Raw genomic sequence first — 15,380 nt, forward strand, 5'->3', positions numbered from 1 at the left:
AGTGTTAGCAATGTGCCATCGTATGGTCACTCCATGAGGTCTCCAGGGATGTCTTGACAAAAACCAAATTGTCTGCTAAACCTATAAGGACTATAGGACTCCACGATGAGATCTGCATCATGCCTAAGTTTAACATAGCTCGAACGAAGGCTTATGATAGTATCGTTCCATGAATCTGAGAGATCGCTAGTATCGCTGAAGTATAATTCCCTACCTTGCAGCAATGCCAAATGATGGAGGTGGTGGGCATCATCTTGTTGAAATAACTTTCAGGCGTCAGAAAAATTGAAGTATTTGGCCATCTTCTTGCCAGAAATCTTGCATAAAGGTATACTCTGATGTGAGTGATTGGCAGGATGATGGGTCTTAAAATATTCTCCTAGCCAGCCATATACATAGTGTATGGGGAAAATTATATTCCCCTGCTTCAATTCTGGAGAAGTAGAGATCTCTCTCAAGCCACGATATATGCTTGCAAGGACTGGGACTGCCAAAGAGAATTTCTCTCCATGAGCCATCAAGCTTGCCACTTTAAGAACGCTAGCACACATATAGTCAATTTTCTTATGGGGGAGAACAAACTTGCAGAGCCAACATGTTAGGAAAGCTGACAAATTTGTCTCATCTCTAAGTGAATCTTCCACTCCTAGCTCGACGAAGGGGGCATGCTCCTCATCGGTTCGTGGTAAGTAATTCATGTCAATATGCCCGGAAGGATTGTGATTCAATCTTGGCTTCGTTGCACGACCCTTTGATGCCTTTTGCCGAGGCTCCGCATACCTGCTTGGTCCTCTAAACCAAAATTTCACCCAATCATGGATGGACACCTCATGACGGCCACCTTCGGCAAGTTTGTAAAAGGCTGAAAACAAGTATAGACAGCTCTTGGGGAGCCATGGTTTCCCCTGATTGTCCATTTGCGTCAATTCTTTCGCCGAAGGAACAACTTCATCATAAAAATATCCATGAATGGGAAGTCCTGCAATTGTTCGTAAGTCCCAAAGCGAGATAGACATCTCCCCGACGAAAGTGGAAAGCGTATTGGTAGACGGACGCCAAAGCTCACAAAAAGCATGCAGTACGTTGTCATTGTAATCATATGTAAACAAAGAAGCGTAGATGGCATCGTAAACTTTGACACGCTCCAAGACTTCCTTATAGCGAGGAAGCACATCTTCCACCCACTCCAGTAGACGGGTGTGTAGAAAACTTTGGCAAAACCATAAGGCGGGATACTCCAGTTTTTGAAACATCCATTGGGATGAGAAGATTCGGTGGGCGCGACTTCTCGATGAATTGTGGACTTCAACAGAAGGACGTCCATAACAGTGGCCTTGCCTGAGAAGTTTCTCATGACGTCTTTGGTCTCCTTTTTAGACCATTCAGCAAGATGAAGCGTAGAAAGCTCTCCGTCAAGTGAGAAGGCACCGATCACTGGAGGTTGAACCTCCAAGGCAAGGACTTTGGCGTTCGAATTTCGTTTGTCGCTCACTATCTCTAGATGAGGACGCGGCGTATCGCGATCACGAAAGTGCATCATCTTTTTTTAAATTTAAATCCGTACAGATGCGCCCAAAGACCTGCAAAAGAAATAAAAAAAAGGGACAGGTAAGTTTCGTAGAACATGTCCAAAGCCAAGAAAGCAAAATCAGATTCTTTGGCTGATTAAAAGAAATATACCTGAGCCAATATAGAAGAAATTTGATTGTGGTTTTCGTATATGGCGTAGCTCTATGAGTCTTCTTTCCGACGCCGCAAACCGTTCGTGATTGCGATGTTCCTAAATCAAGATATAAGAGTTTTCGTCAGGACGCACAAGACTAATAAACCAGCGAATCAGAATTCAAGGTCTGATTCTCGATCAATATCTGAGCAAATATAGAAATAATTTGGTCGCGGTTTCCGCATGTGATGTATCTCTGCGAGTCTAGTTTCCGAAACATCAAGCGGATCATGATTTCGACGTTCCTACATTGATATATGAATTTTCTACCACAGACATGCAGAGCTGTGAAGAAAGTGACGAAAATACATATGGAAGAAGAAAATTACCTGATAGAGATGGGTCGAACCAGCTCGACGATACTTCAAATTGACGCTCAAACACCAAGAGAAGGGGGTGTATTTATAGATGTCAAAATCTGGTTCCTACATGGACTACACAAAGAAATCCTTGTTCCAGTTGGAATCTAATCATGGAAAGCTTAAGCTTATGGAAAGTTTAGGCTTTATATATGGAAAGTCTAGGCTTATGGAAAGTCAATGTTTCCCTAATAAATAATAAGGAAATACCATGCAAATTATGAAAAGTTTAGGCTTATTTATGGAAAGTCTAGGCTTATGGAAAGTAAATAACTTGGTGAACTGGAATTACAACCGGATGCCACGCACATTTGAAGCATATTGTTTTCGAAATTACAATCTGCATCAAAAAGCTATGAAAACATTAGCCACTTTCTACTTTCAAAGTGTACTCCGCTGGTACAGCAAAATGTTAGTTTGATCTATGTGGACATAATTTAATAATGCTTGGCTTTCCTTGTTTCAAGCAAATTATTTTGATTCCTAAGGGTGGCAAGCTGGATGTCTTAGTGGATAAAGGCTACAAAGATTGTAATACCAAGTGCCCAAATGTGGCCATGTATCGACCCAAGAAAATGAAGGGGTTATCGGTACTTCAAGCCTAGTCTCTCGAGTTCGACAAGTCGGACACTTCAACAAGCCTTGAAGCAGGGGGCATTTGTAAGCACTGAAATTTAGTCGAACTTAAATCCACTAATTAATTTGGATCACATTCTAAATTCGAGATGTATTGGTCCAAACAAATATTATGGACTAATATAATCGGATTAATTGCTTAGGTCCAATTGATATTGATTTAATTGAAAGACCAATTCAATTGGGCTAGCTAGTCTATCTTGTCGGACTTCACATGATGAGCCCACTCTATTAGCCCAAGGTCCATGCCACTTGTCAAATGACGTGGCGCGCCAAGTCAAGTCAAGGACCAATAAAATCACACCACGTGCATAAGTGACGCGGCATGTCAAGTCAATAGAAGAACCAATCAAATGTCGCCAAGTGTTCAAATGACATGATTCAACCAATCATATACAAACCCTAGCTCTCCCCTGCAACTATAAATAGGGGTCTTCACAAAGCCAAAAAAGAAGAAGAAAAAAAATACATAGAGAAGCTCTCAGCCGCAAGTCTTCCGCATACTAAGAAGTCTTCGCTCCAAGTGGTGAGCCGCAAGTTTCCATACCTCTACGTTTGTGATTAAAGCTCGGCTCCGCATTCGTAGTTGTCATGACCCAACCCCGTGAGCCGTGACTAGTGCCCGAGATGGACACCCATACACGCTTACTTACCAAATCAGCATATCAATGACTTATCCATATCCAACATATATTAATTATTACAGATATTAAGGGCAGATGTTGCCTTGAGCGGTCGCATATATCAAACACATCATACAGGAGCCACCAGGGCTGTCGTAGAACATATCGTCCAAAGCATATACATAAGTATATATACATACAAGCCGTTAAGTCCGTCATAGCAAATAGGACTGCTTAGATGCAAATCACATACATAACCGAACAATAACGACCCATGACCCATATATATGTCTACAGGCCTCTAATAAACACAACAGAATCATATGACGGGACAGGGCCCCGCCATACCCCTGAATATACACATACATATATATAACGGAAGAGTCTGTACCAAAATATGGGCTCCAGATCAAGGGAGCACTCCAAGCCAGCAGAACAGATAACCTAAGCTGTCGGGTCACTCACACGAACGTCTGTACCTGCGGGCATGAAACGCGGCCCCCGAAGAAGAGGGGGGTCAGTACGGAATATGTACTGAGTATGTAAGGCATGAAATACAACTGGAAAGATCGTAACTGAAATAGAGATTCCGGGAGTCAAGTATCATACTAAGGAAACCACTGTACCTGTGTAGTACGGAACAGAATCAAACCTTTTCATATCGCATACCGTACCCGGCCCATTATGGGACACGGTGAATGAAATCATGTCATTATGTCATCATGAATACATGTATACATATACCGTACCCGGCCCTCTAATAAGGGACTCGGTGAACAAAGTCATGCATGTCAACATCATATATCATATATATACCGTACCCGGCCCTCTAGTGAGGGACTCGGTAAGTGAAGTCATATCATCATATCAGTATGCCATCATATCATCATGCATATACATATATACATACCGTACCCAGCCCTCTAGTGAGGGACTCGGTGAATCAAATCATCATATGCCCTCCTGGCCACCATAACATATCATCATCTCATCACATCATCATCTCATCACATCATCATATGCATATACCGTACCCGGCCCTCTAATGAGGGACTCGGTGAACAATGCAGTGGAGTGCGCACGATAAAATACCCGGCCCGGGACTCGGTGAATAGACATATTGAGGCGTGCACGAGCAGAGTAGTGAGAAACTATATGCATATAAATCAAGACTCGATAGATAAATATACTTACCGACATCTGAAGGCTCAGAAACAAGTTTCGGGTCAATCCGATTTAGTATAAGAAAGTTATGAGCGTTTGAAGTACAGAACCTTCTAAGAACGTTTCAGAAGCCAATTTTGGAAAATCAAGGCAACAATCATATCAAGTACCTTTCGGATATCGTTATGGATCAAATCAAATATAGCTTTTGGAACCGTATGTACATATCAAAATATATCAAAGACTCAATGGAATAATCGAACGTGCTAGCATTTGAATATCAAAACTTTAGTCATATCAATTATCTTTCGAATGTCATTCGGAAACATATCAAACAGAACTTCGGACATCATAGATCCGCATCAAAACCATATGAAACAGCTTATGGAAATCAAGGATAGTAGCCATCCTAGTGGCTCTAAGAATAGGAGTTTCTTTGAAATCATACATATACGTCATTTGTTCGTTTCATAAAGATCATGCCAAAAGAAAGAAAGGGTAAGCCTTACATACCTTGCCCGCTTTCTACGCTAGTCCGAACTTAAGTCTTTGACTTCGCAGATCTACAACAATATTCATACATACCAAACATTAGCCATAAACACTTAGAGTCCAATTCTAAACCAACACTTAATCTACAGAAATTTCGGCAGCATTTCCCCTGTAAATACACCATCCCCGAGAATCCAACTCGGCCATATCATCAACAACAAATCTGAGAATTTAACTCGGCCAACTTAGCAACAACAATGCCAACAGTTATTCCAACAATATCGACAATCAATTCAAAACACATTCCAACGTTAACAACTTCTTTCTACAAACTTCGATGGCGTTCCATTTATGTTATATTCATAATTGCTTACATATTCAAGTTCTAATCCGCAACCATTCAAACAATATTCAAGAATACTTCAAACAATCCGTACAATATTCACAATAATCCAACCCATATGCTATGCCACCAGAAGCCTTCCAAATGGAACAAGAACAATAACAACACATTTTCTTCCTTCAATTTCATGAACTTCACCAACAATTCACACACTAACAACATTGTTTTCCATAATCACAAGAAATGACTTTTAACATCACATTAGTTTCTAAACAACTCTCCAACACTTACAACTTCAACTAGAATCATCAAACTTTCATTATCAACATAGAATTCATGACGACAACAACAATCAAAATACTAAGTAAAATTGATTCATTCTCTTCTATACCACATAAGCACCACAAGGCCACAACACTATATCCATATTTCATGAATTTCACTCATTTCTACACACTACAACATACACAATCATCCATAACATATAAAAGAAGATTGATTCTTACCTTTTCCACTTATCTTCTTTCTTGGCTAAAGTTGCTCCTTGCAAGAATAGATGTTTTTCTTGCTCCAATAATTATACCACGTTAAAGAGGACCCTTGAATTAGTAGGAATACTAGAAGAAAATAATTTTTTATCAAAGTTTTTTAGGGGTCAAGTTTTGGTGGTCATGGCCGAATGGCCTTGTTGTTTTTTTCTCCTCTCAAAGTTTCTTGAATCTTCTTGTGTTGAAGATGAAATAATACATGGGTCATCCTTTAGACTTATTTATTTTGCTCCCATATGGGCCTTGGCCCATTTATTTTTGGACGGCCAAATGACCCCTTAAGTTCAAGCTCACTTTTTTTTTGTTTTGTAATTCATGAAAAATTATTCTCCAAATTCCAAATTTGCCCTTAGCCTTCCTCCATATTTCTATGAGCCATCTTGCGAATTTTCCTTTTTACCCCTAACCTTTCTTAATAGGTCCACTTCAAAAACTTTCATGAACAACTTGTGTGCTACACAGAATCAAAATATAACCTTGTCCTTAACTTCCCGCGATTATCTTGAATTATTCGAATGTACAAAATGCGGGATATAACAGTAGTGAAATATCAACAACAAGTAATCCGTCCATTCAAGAACAAGAAAAGCCCTTGATTGACGGCCGTATCGTGAGGAGAAGAATCAGAGGATTGCATCTTGTTATTTAAGATTTCATAAAGATTGTAACCCCCGCACAAATTCTTGAAATCAAATATTATTCTTTGTCGCTATGTTTCTTGTCTTGATTATCATTTTCAGGAACGAAAAATTAGTCGTTACAGTGGGGTCCACTTTTTTTTTCTTTTTTAAAAATATTTCTTGGTGTTTTTAGTATGGGGCCCACCTTTAATATATATATATATATATATATTAAAGAGGACTGACGATGAAGCATGGGAAACTCCATGCTTCTATATAGTAGTTATGAGGTATTGACACTATATGTCAGATAATGATGTCATTATCTTTTCATTTCTCATAAATAAAAATTTAAAAATAAATTGAAATGGAAAATGAAATAGAAAGAGAAAGGAAATGAAAAAATCTGGCAAATTTTGTAGTTTCTAATACGTTTTTCCTTCTTTTTTCATATTTCCATCCTAATTTATAGTATTTCTTATTTCAATTTCAACCGCCCTGGTGGGATTATACTGGGTGTGTTGTTGTTGCAATTCCAACAGTCTAAAACTCCTAACTCGGAGATAATTATAATCAATCCAGTCTTCAGTAGTTTTAAAAAAAAAACCCTTAAAAAATATCTCAGCTTCTTCTGTTTCACATTCCTAATTCCCTCAACAATTCACCATAAAAAGAATATGTGATTTTTCTATAGCATTTAACCCCCCCCCCCCCCCCTCTCTCTCTCTCTCTTTATATATATATATATATATGTGTGTGTGTGGTGGAATACTCCTTGATAGTAAATATGAACACATGTTATATATGTTAATTTAATCTCAATTTTTCTATTATAATGTGAATGAAAAGAAAAAGACTCAAAAAATGGAGAGAAAAGAAAAATAAATGTGCTTGGCCATTTATTAGAATATTGCTTTTGGTTTCTTATCTGGTGCCGGTATCCACCTTGAGGTGCAACTTAATCAGGTTTGCATGGAATTAAGGCCCCACTTTGAAAATATAACGTTGTCTATCAAAAGATAAATTTATTTTCAGGACTCAAAACTGAAACCTCCAATTCAAAGGAGTAATACTTGCCACGCTCTTTTACTGTTTTTTGTGATTTCATTAGATATAATATATATATATATATATATATATATATTAAAAAAATAAAAGGGAAATAAACTTTCGCAACTACTGCCTTACCAAATTCGTGGAAAACCAACTATCTCAGGGGAACAATTTCTTAATAAAGAGGTAAAGTGATTAAATCTTTTGCTTATATACTTTTGTTGCAATTATATAAACACAATATAGCATTCAGTTCCTTTCCAAAAGGATGAGCAGATACATCTATCAGCAGCCAAAGTAGAGCCACTTGTGCCTCCGGACAACGATTCTATAAATCCTTCTATAGTTAAAGAAAAGTATAAGATGCAAGCACATAACTCCTTTTAGTATCACCCTTGTCAAAAACTCAGAGCAACAACAACAAATTGATCTACCAGAGGCATCATATCCATCAAAACCTCAGTACATACTCACTCTTTCTTATTGCTCTTATATTACACATTTCCGACAAAAAAAAAAAATCTCCTTAAAAGAAAGAGAAAATTTATGTGTGTATTAGCAGAATGATAAAGAAAGGAAGAAAAAGAAGCGTGAAACGTACTCAACTAAGTTGGCTTCATTTCCCTATAGGCTATAAAACCAAAAAAGGAAGCTTATTTTGGAATGGCTTATAGCAGGATATGTATATTTTATATATAGATTTGCTACTTGACTTACGTTACACTTGAGGAAGTAATTTTTTTCTTTTTTGGCTGAATCTGGAGGAAGTAATCAAACCTTTGAGTTCCTTTTTTTCCCAAGAAACCATTGTGTTCCTTATTTCTCTCCCGTAACTGTTGCATTTCTTCAATAAGGTGTCATTATTAGCATTAACATGTATCAACCAATATTATTCATACACAACTGTTGAGGTTTTTTTAATAATATCAATAGAGAACATAAATGTGCAATCATGTAGAGAAGTAATGAGGTGAGTTTTGGACTTTTTAAATTATCACATGATATCTAAAAATGTGATAAAAAGCCAAAAAAAAAAAAAAAAGGAGGTAAAAGATAAATAGAAATGGTGGTCATAGAAAGGTGACACATCACTTTGTCTATGCATAGCTTTATATTATATATAGATATTCTCAACCAAATATCACCAAACAACCCTTCATATTCAATGAGGGTAATTACAGTTTTTGGTGGGACACATGGACTAACCATGGTCCTTTGGCTCTTATCCCTTCTACTTTTAGTGGTGGCATACTAGCTAAGCTCAAGGTAAAGGGCTTTATGATTAACAGAACTTGGGATCATAGAGTTCTTTCTTGTGTGCTTCCACCTAACATTGTACAAGACATCATGACCATTGACATTGGCCCTGAAGATCAAGGTGATGATCTTGTGTGGAGATGCACCGAAGATGGAAATTATTCCAATAAATCTGCTTGAAGTATCATCAGAAATAGCAGACAGAAGAATGATTTTCAAAATTCTATTTGGCACAAATTTATCTCTTTCAAGGTTTCCTTTTTGGTATTGAGATTAGACCATGGAAAGCTGCCTTTCAATGAAGCTCTCAACAGGTTAGGTATCTACTCTAATGAAGTATGTTTCTGTTGTTCTAATACTGTGATAGATTATATGAATCATACTTTCACTCATGGAGAGGTTGCTAAGTATATCTGGAAATTCATTGGGGCCCCAATTGGTATTGTTCATGTTCCAGGTCCCATCAGGAGAACCATTTAAGACTGGTGGGATCATAAAGCTAATAATAATGTCCATAAACTGCTCATCCATGTTGCTCCTATTTTATTTGTTGGGAAATCTGGAAGCAATGGACAGCTTGCAAATATGGAGATCAAAGGAGCATGAACAAAAAGAAAATGGAATATCAAATTATTTGGAACATAATGAGTGCCATTAATATTATGTTCCCTAAGTATAAGATTACAGGAAACTAGCCAGCTGTTTGTGAAAATATTGAAAGGCTTCAACCTATGATCAAAATAGAACAGATAACTTGACAGTTCCCTGAACAAGGTGTATTCAAAGTCAATGTGGATGGAAGCTTTATGAAAAATATTGGAAGAGCAGACATTGGAGGAATCATAAGGGATTGCAATGGGAACTTCTGTAAAGCTTTCTCCAAACTTGTAGAATTCTGCAGCAACAATTTCTCAGAAGCTAAAGCTGCTAACTATGTTGTACAATGGTGTATTGAGAATGGTTTCAATAGAATTATCATTGAAATGGACTGCAAAATCATCAGTGACATGCTTAAGAAGTCTACTACAAATATGAACCTTAAGTATCTGATTCAAAGCACTAGCAGAAGACATGAAGCAGTGGAATTCAAGCACTGCTTCAGAGAAGCAAACAGAATTGTTGATTACTTTGCTAAACTAGCTGCTACCAGTGGAAATGAAACCTTATATACTTTCTATCAACTATTGCCTCAGGAAGTTAAAAGTTTAATTCAACTGGATAAATGGAGATTTCCTTCAATGAGATGAAGATATGATAAATGTATTTTTTTTGTAAGTTGAAGTTTCATAATTTTTAGAAAGAGGGATGGAACTTGTATAGGCTAAATCCTACCTATGTAAGCTTTTGTCCAGATAACTATTGGTTAGAGGTTTGGTCCATGTCGCCCTCTAACATATGTAACATTTTGTGCATTAATAGACATGGTAGGGGTCAAGCTTAACCCCCCACTCCTAAGGGATCACAACCTAAGGAGATGGCTTACTTAAAAAAGAAACAAAAAGTTAAATTTATATTATTTTACATTCACAAAATTTTGAAGTGTAGTGAGCATTGCTGATCGTAATACCTTTATTATCAGTTGAAAAACATAATTCAACCAATAATGTGGAAGAAACCCTAAATACTAAGAACAATAAAAAGATAAGAGGTAATCACAAGAGTTGGAATCAAAAACAACCAAAAGCTATATTAAAGCTTAAGACCTCAATGGAATTAACCAAACAAAAGCACCTAAACCTATGAAGTGGACCTCAAGGGAATTGTTTCCCTAGCAACCCCTTTTTCCAAACAAGTTTCAACAAGAGCTTATCCAAAGCCTCTCACAATCTCTCTCTAGAGAAACAATATCAATATTCATTTTCATCAAAATCTAATCTATGAAATAACCTAACGTAGTATTTATACTAACTATGCTAAGAAGACTACTATAACTATTACAAAAATACTCTTAATGAAATAAGAGCCTTGTTTGGTGGCCTTTTCAAGGGATGAAAGACTTGTATTTATAAAATAGCCCCTTTGCATAAATAGCCTCCTTCTCCCTACTTCTTCCAAGTGGAGTCCTGTACTTCCACTTTAGCAAATTCTTGAGCTTCAAGCCTTTATTCCAAGCACCCTCTAAGCCTCCAAAGTAGCGATTGCTAGCTCGGCTTGGTGTACATGCTCTTGACAAAGTCTTGCTTACATTATTCCAGCAGAGTCGAAAAAAAAAAACCATAAGGTTTTTCGAGCAAAATTACATAGAAACTTTGCCTTGTCCTGCATATGTTTTGTAGAAATCAAGTTATCCGGCATAGGTTGTGTAGTAACTAATTTGCTCGACATAAGTTTATAGAAACTTTGCCTTGTCCGGCATAAGTTCTGTAGAAATGAAGTTATGCTGGATAATTTAATTCCTACAGAACTTATGCCGGACAAGGCAAAGATTCTATGTAACTTTGCCCCAAAAGGAGAAATTAGGTCATATATATGGATAGGATGAATTTCTTTTTATGTTTTTTCGGTGCCATGTGTATTTTCGGCCACTTTTTTTGGTTGCTTAAAGTACCGAAGGGAAAAAATTAAAGACCAACGATTTGAGGGCAAAAATTAAATACCACCCCAAGATAGCGACATTCGTGAGAATTGCCCGATATGATATATACTAAAATAGCTATGGCTGTTTCAACTTGCAATGTGGATATATTCGGGTTCCAATACAAATATCAAACACCAGATGAAAAAGCAAAGGCAAAAAAAGTTATGGTTGTAACAAATTCTATAATAATGACCATAATGACAGTTATAATATTAGCTAAATAAATATAAGCTGATAATTTCTTAAAGGTAATAAGATTTAAAAGATTATGATTCAAGCAATGAAAGCCAAACCCTTTTACATGATTAACATAATGCAAAAAATTGTTTCTCTTTCACCTTGAATTGATCTTAGGCAGCCATTTAACATTTCTTTTATAGGAAACAGAAAACACAAAAAAGAAACACATCAATATTGCCACTTGAAAGGGCTTTCTGGCATTCAAAAACAGATTTTAGTGTCTACAAGATAAACATCAACCGTGTACATTTTAGAGATAATTACAGTCCAATACTCATGGGGCTTCTAGTTTACCCGTTTTGGCCCAACTTCTTATTTGTTACCTAGTTTAGCCCTAGTTTTATATTTTAGCGACATTAGCTCTCTTTCTTCGTAAGTCTTCTCCTATTCTTCTGCTATAGAGAAAACAATGCATTTCTATTTCTTCTGTTCTCCACCTCCATTCCTATCCCCACTCTTAACAAATTCGAATACCATAACAAGAGAAAAGCTCTCTGGTGATGCTTTATATTATAGTCTCTCCTCTCTTATTCATTCTATTTCTCTATGTATTCTCTTCAACGTCAAATCGATTTGACTGACCTATGTAATTTTTTATTTATATTTTATGACATCTCAAAGGCACGATTTTATTCACCGCTATCAGTGATTACTATGGTGAAATTCCTTTAATTGGTGGCATCTCCTCCCTATGAGCTTCTAACATTTTTGCAATAAAGAAAGATATTTTGTTGTTCCAATGGAGGGTTTAGTGGAGTTTTATTTATTTTTTTCATTTATGGGTTGAATATAGGGAGAAAATAAAATTGATGGAGAATGGTGTAACAGTACGATGGTGTTTGAGTTATAAGTCATCTGAGGAGTGTATATACATTATATAAAAATGTATCACAAGTGTATATACACCTTTATACACTGTTATACAGTATATATACACCTTTATACATCTTTATAGACTTGGGTTAGAGATTGATATTTGGTTCTTTATCTCTTTTTCTTTGGATCTGAGTTTTACTTCTCCTTCTTATATCTTTTTTTTTTCTTTTTTTTTAGATCGGAGTTTTACTTCTCCTACTTTTCGGATTGTTATAGATTCCTCAATGTGATTATTGTAATACTAGTGGAGGTGACATTTTGGTGTTTTCTATTGGATTATAATAGACTTTTACATTTTTGTTGCGAACTACGACTATTTTCTTGATGCAGAGAGGAATTGTGATGGTACGGATGAAGTTGTGGTGTTGGTGCAGCAGTGGATAAATGGGTTTATAAAGTTTTTTGAAGATGATTATTTTACTATATGGTTTTGGAAATGGAGATTATTGTGAGGTTATAAAGGTGATGGGCATCTCAACATTCTTCCAGTCTTTTTTTTCTTAATGAAATAAAAGCCTGGTAATGCTTCGAGAAGAACACAGTTATGCAAATCATGAAATAAATGCTTCGGAAATGTATTGCATTAAGATTATTGTGTTTTTGTATTTATTAATAATTTGTTAAAAAATTTATTGCTCAAGATAAAAAAGGAAAAACTTGAATTTGAGATAAGGCCAAGAAGGGGCGAACTGTTGGGTGGAAAGAAGAAAGAGTAAAAAATTAAGAAGAGGATAGACGTTTAGACATTTATGGCTAAGAGGAGCTCAAATTAAAATGGGGCTACATGGAAGACAAACTTTTTAGTTGGATTTTACATATGAGAAAGTTTCCCTACATTTTACGAGGCTATTCACGGGTCATTTTGGGCCATAACTACGGGTTGATTTGGGATATTGAAAACAAACGCGTTAAGTCAGGTTGTGTCCAAACTTAACCTATTATTAATGTATATTATGCCAACCATTAAAATTTGGACGGATTGAGGGGGTCAAATGAGTTTGGGCTGATTTTGATATCCCTAAAAGCGTTAATATTCAATTTTTAGGAGTTCAGATAATCTTAATTAGGATATAATTTGGCCTTGTCCTTGGTTAAAGGACATCGGCGCAAAAAGGATATGTTTTAGCTCTTAAAATTCAATTCATTATTCCATCAATTTCATTTATGGGATCTCAATGGAACATTCCTAAGTTAGTAGCAATCGACAATAAGGGCAACCTTATGATTATTGCATTTGTTGCACTTGAACTTCTTTGGGAGTGTGATTGTGTTTTCTCTCCCTTTTGTTTCTTATCCACCATACTTCTTTATTATATGTGTTTTGGAGACTTTTTTGGTCATCGTGAGGGACATTCAGATTAAAAGCTTGGTGAATTGGTAGAGTTCCTGAACTAAGGCTCTTATGAGCTTTATCAATTGGGGCAACATTGTGAGTCTTAATCATTAGTAATGCACCGGCTATTTTAATGCGGGATGATGAGTTGATCTTACCTAAAGTATATGCCTATAGCTAATTTCTAGTACCATTGTAGTTGTTCTTGCTTTGTGATAATTAGGAATATATTGTATTGTTGTGTTGGCTTAGTTGCTTGAGGAAACACATGAGTTTAAGTTGGGGGTGTTGATGTGTCGTGAAATTACAGCACATTTGATATCATTTACATAAGTATATTTTGTGTCATTTCTTATGTAATTCATTGTGTTGTAGAGATTAATGCACAAACTGTCCCAAATTTGATAAGATACGGACCGTATTTTGAAGATACAAGCTGCAAGTGGAGCGCAAATGTAAGTTGAGAAGAAGGCACCTATAGGTCTGATACATGGAATCACATCCAGACCGCATATCTCACATGTGGGCCCCATTAACATCGTCTGCTAAAGTCCTGAAAGTTGACAAATTGAATTGACATACGGAGCTCGGATGCGGAACACATACGGACTGCATCCAAACGTTTGTTGAAGGTTTTGAAAGTTAACAATATGAATATTGAGATGTGACTTCACGATGCAGAACACATATTCAACATGCGGGGAGCGCAAGTCACAGATGCAGACGAAATCCTAGGAGTTATATTTTCAATATACGAGACATAGCTTTGACATATAGACCGGATGTGACTCTCCGGGGATATTTTTGTCAGATTTTTGTGTCCGTTTTTTGAGAATTATAAAAATGCTAGTTAGAGCTTTTGTGGGTCATCTTAGTTCTAAAAAGTGTTTGTTCCACTTGTAAGAGCATTGAGTACTCCACTATTTTAAAGCATTTGAGAAGAAGATTCTCCAACTTTTGTCATCCTCTTTATTGTAAACTTTTAATGCTTTCTTTAAAACTTAATGTTTTTACTTTGGATTTCATGAGTAGCTGAGCTTAATACTAAGCTTGTGGACCCAATGATGAATCTTATGTAAATAAGTGTTTATTATCGAATATATGAGTAGTGGATTGTTAATTTCTATTCATCCCTTATTCTTCATTTATAATTGGTGGTTGCAAACATTAACAATTATCATTTTACATTATCTTTTACTTGAATAAGCAGGTTAGAATTTGGTAGAAGTGAATAGCAAGAACTTAAGGCTTTAAACCTTATTTAATAGAATCACTTAGCAATAAGAGGATTCTACTTTGCATATAATATTGGTCATCTTATCTATAACTCTTTTGCATTTGGGAAAATCATAAAGAAGATATTCTGTTCAACCATTGAAAAATATTAGAAATATATCACATTAACACCTATAGGCATTAAATTCTATTAAAGGGGACATAACCTTGGTTTCTCAATCCACTAGTTTTTTTTTCCATAAAATAGCATTTTTTGTTATAGAATAACAATGTCAAGCTCTCTTTCAATTAAACGGATA

The sequence above is a fragment of the Lycium barbarum genome, chromosome 7 (assembly GCF_019175385.1).
Source record: "Lycium barbarum isolate Lr01 chromosome 7, ASM1917538v2, whole genome shotgun sequence".
Classification (NCBI taxonomy): Eukaryota; Viridiplantae; Streptophyta; class Magnoliopsida; order Solanales; family Solanaceae; genus Lycium; species Lycium barbarum.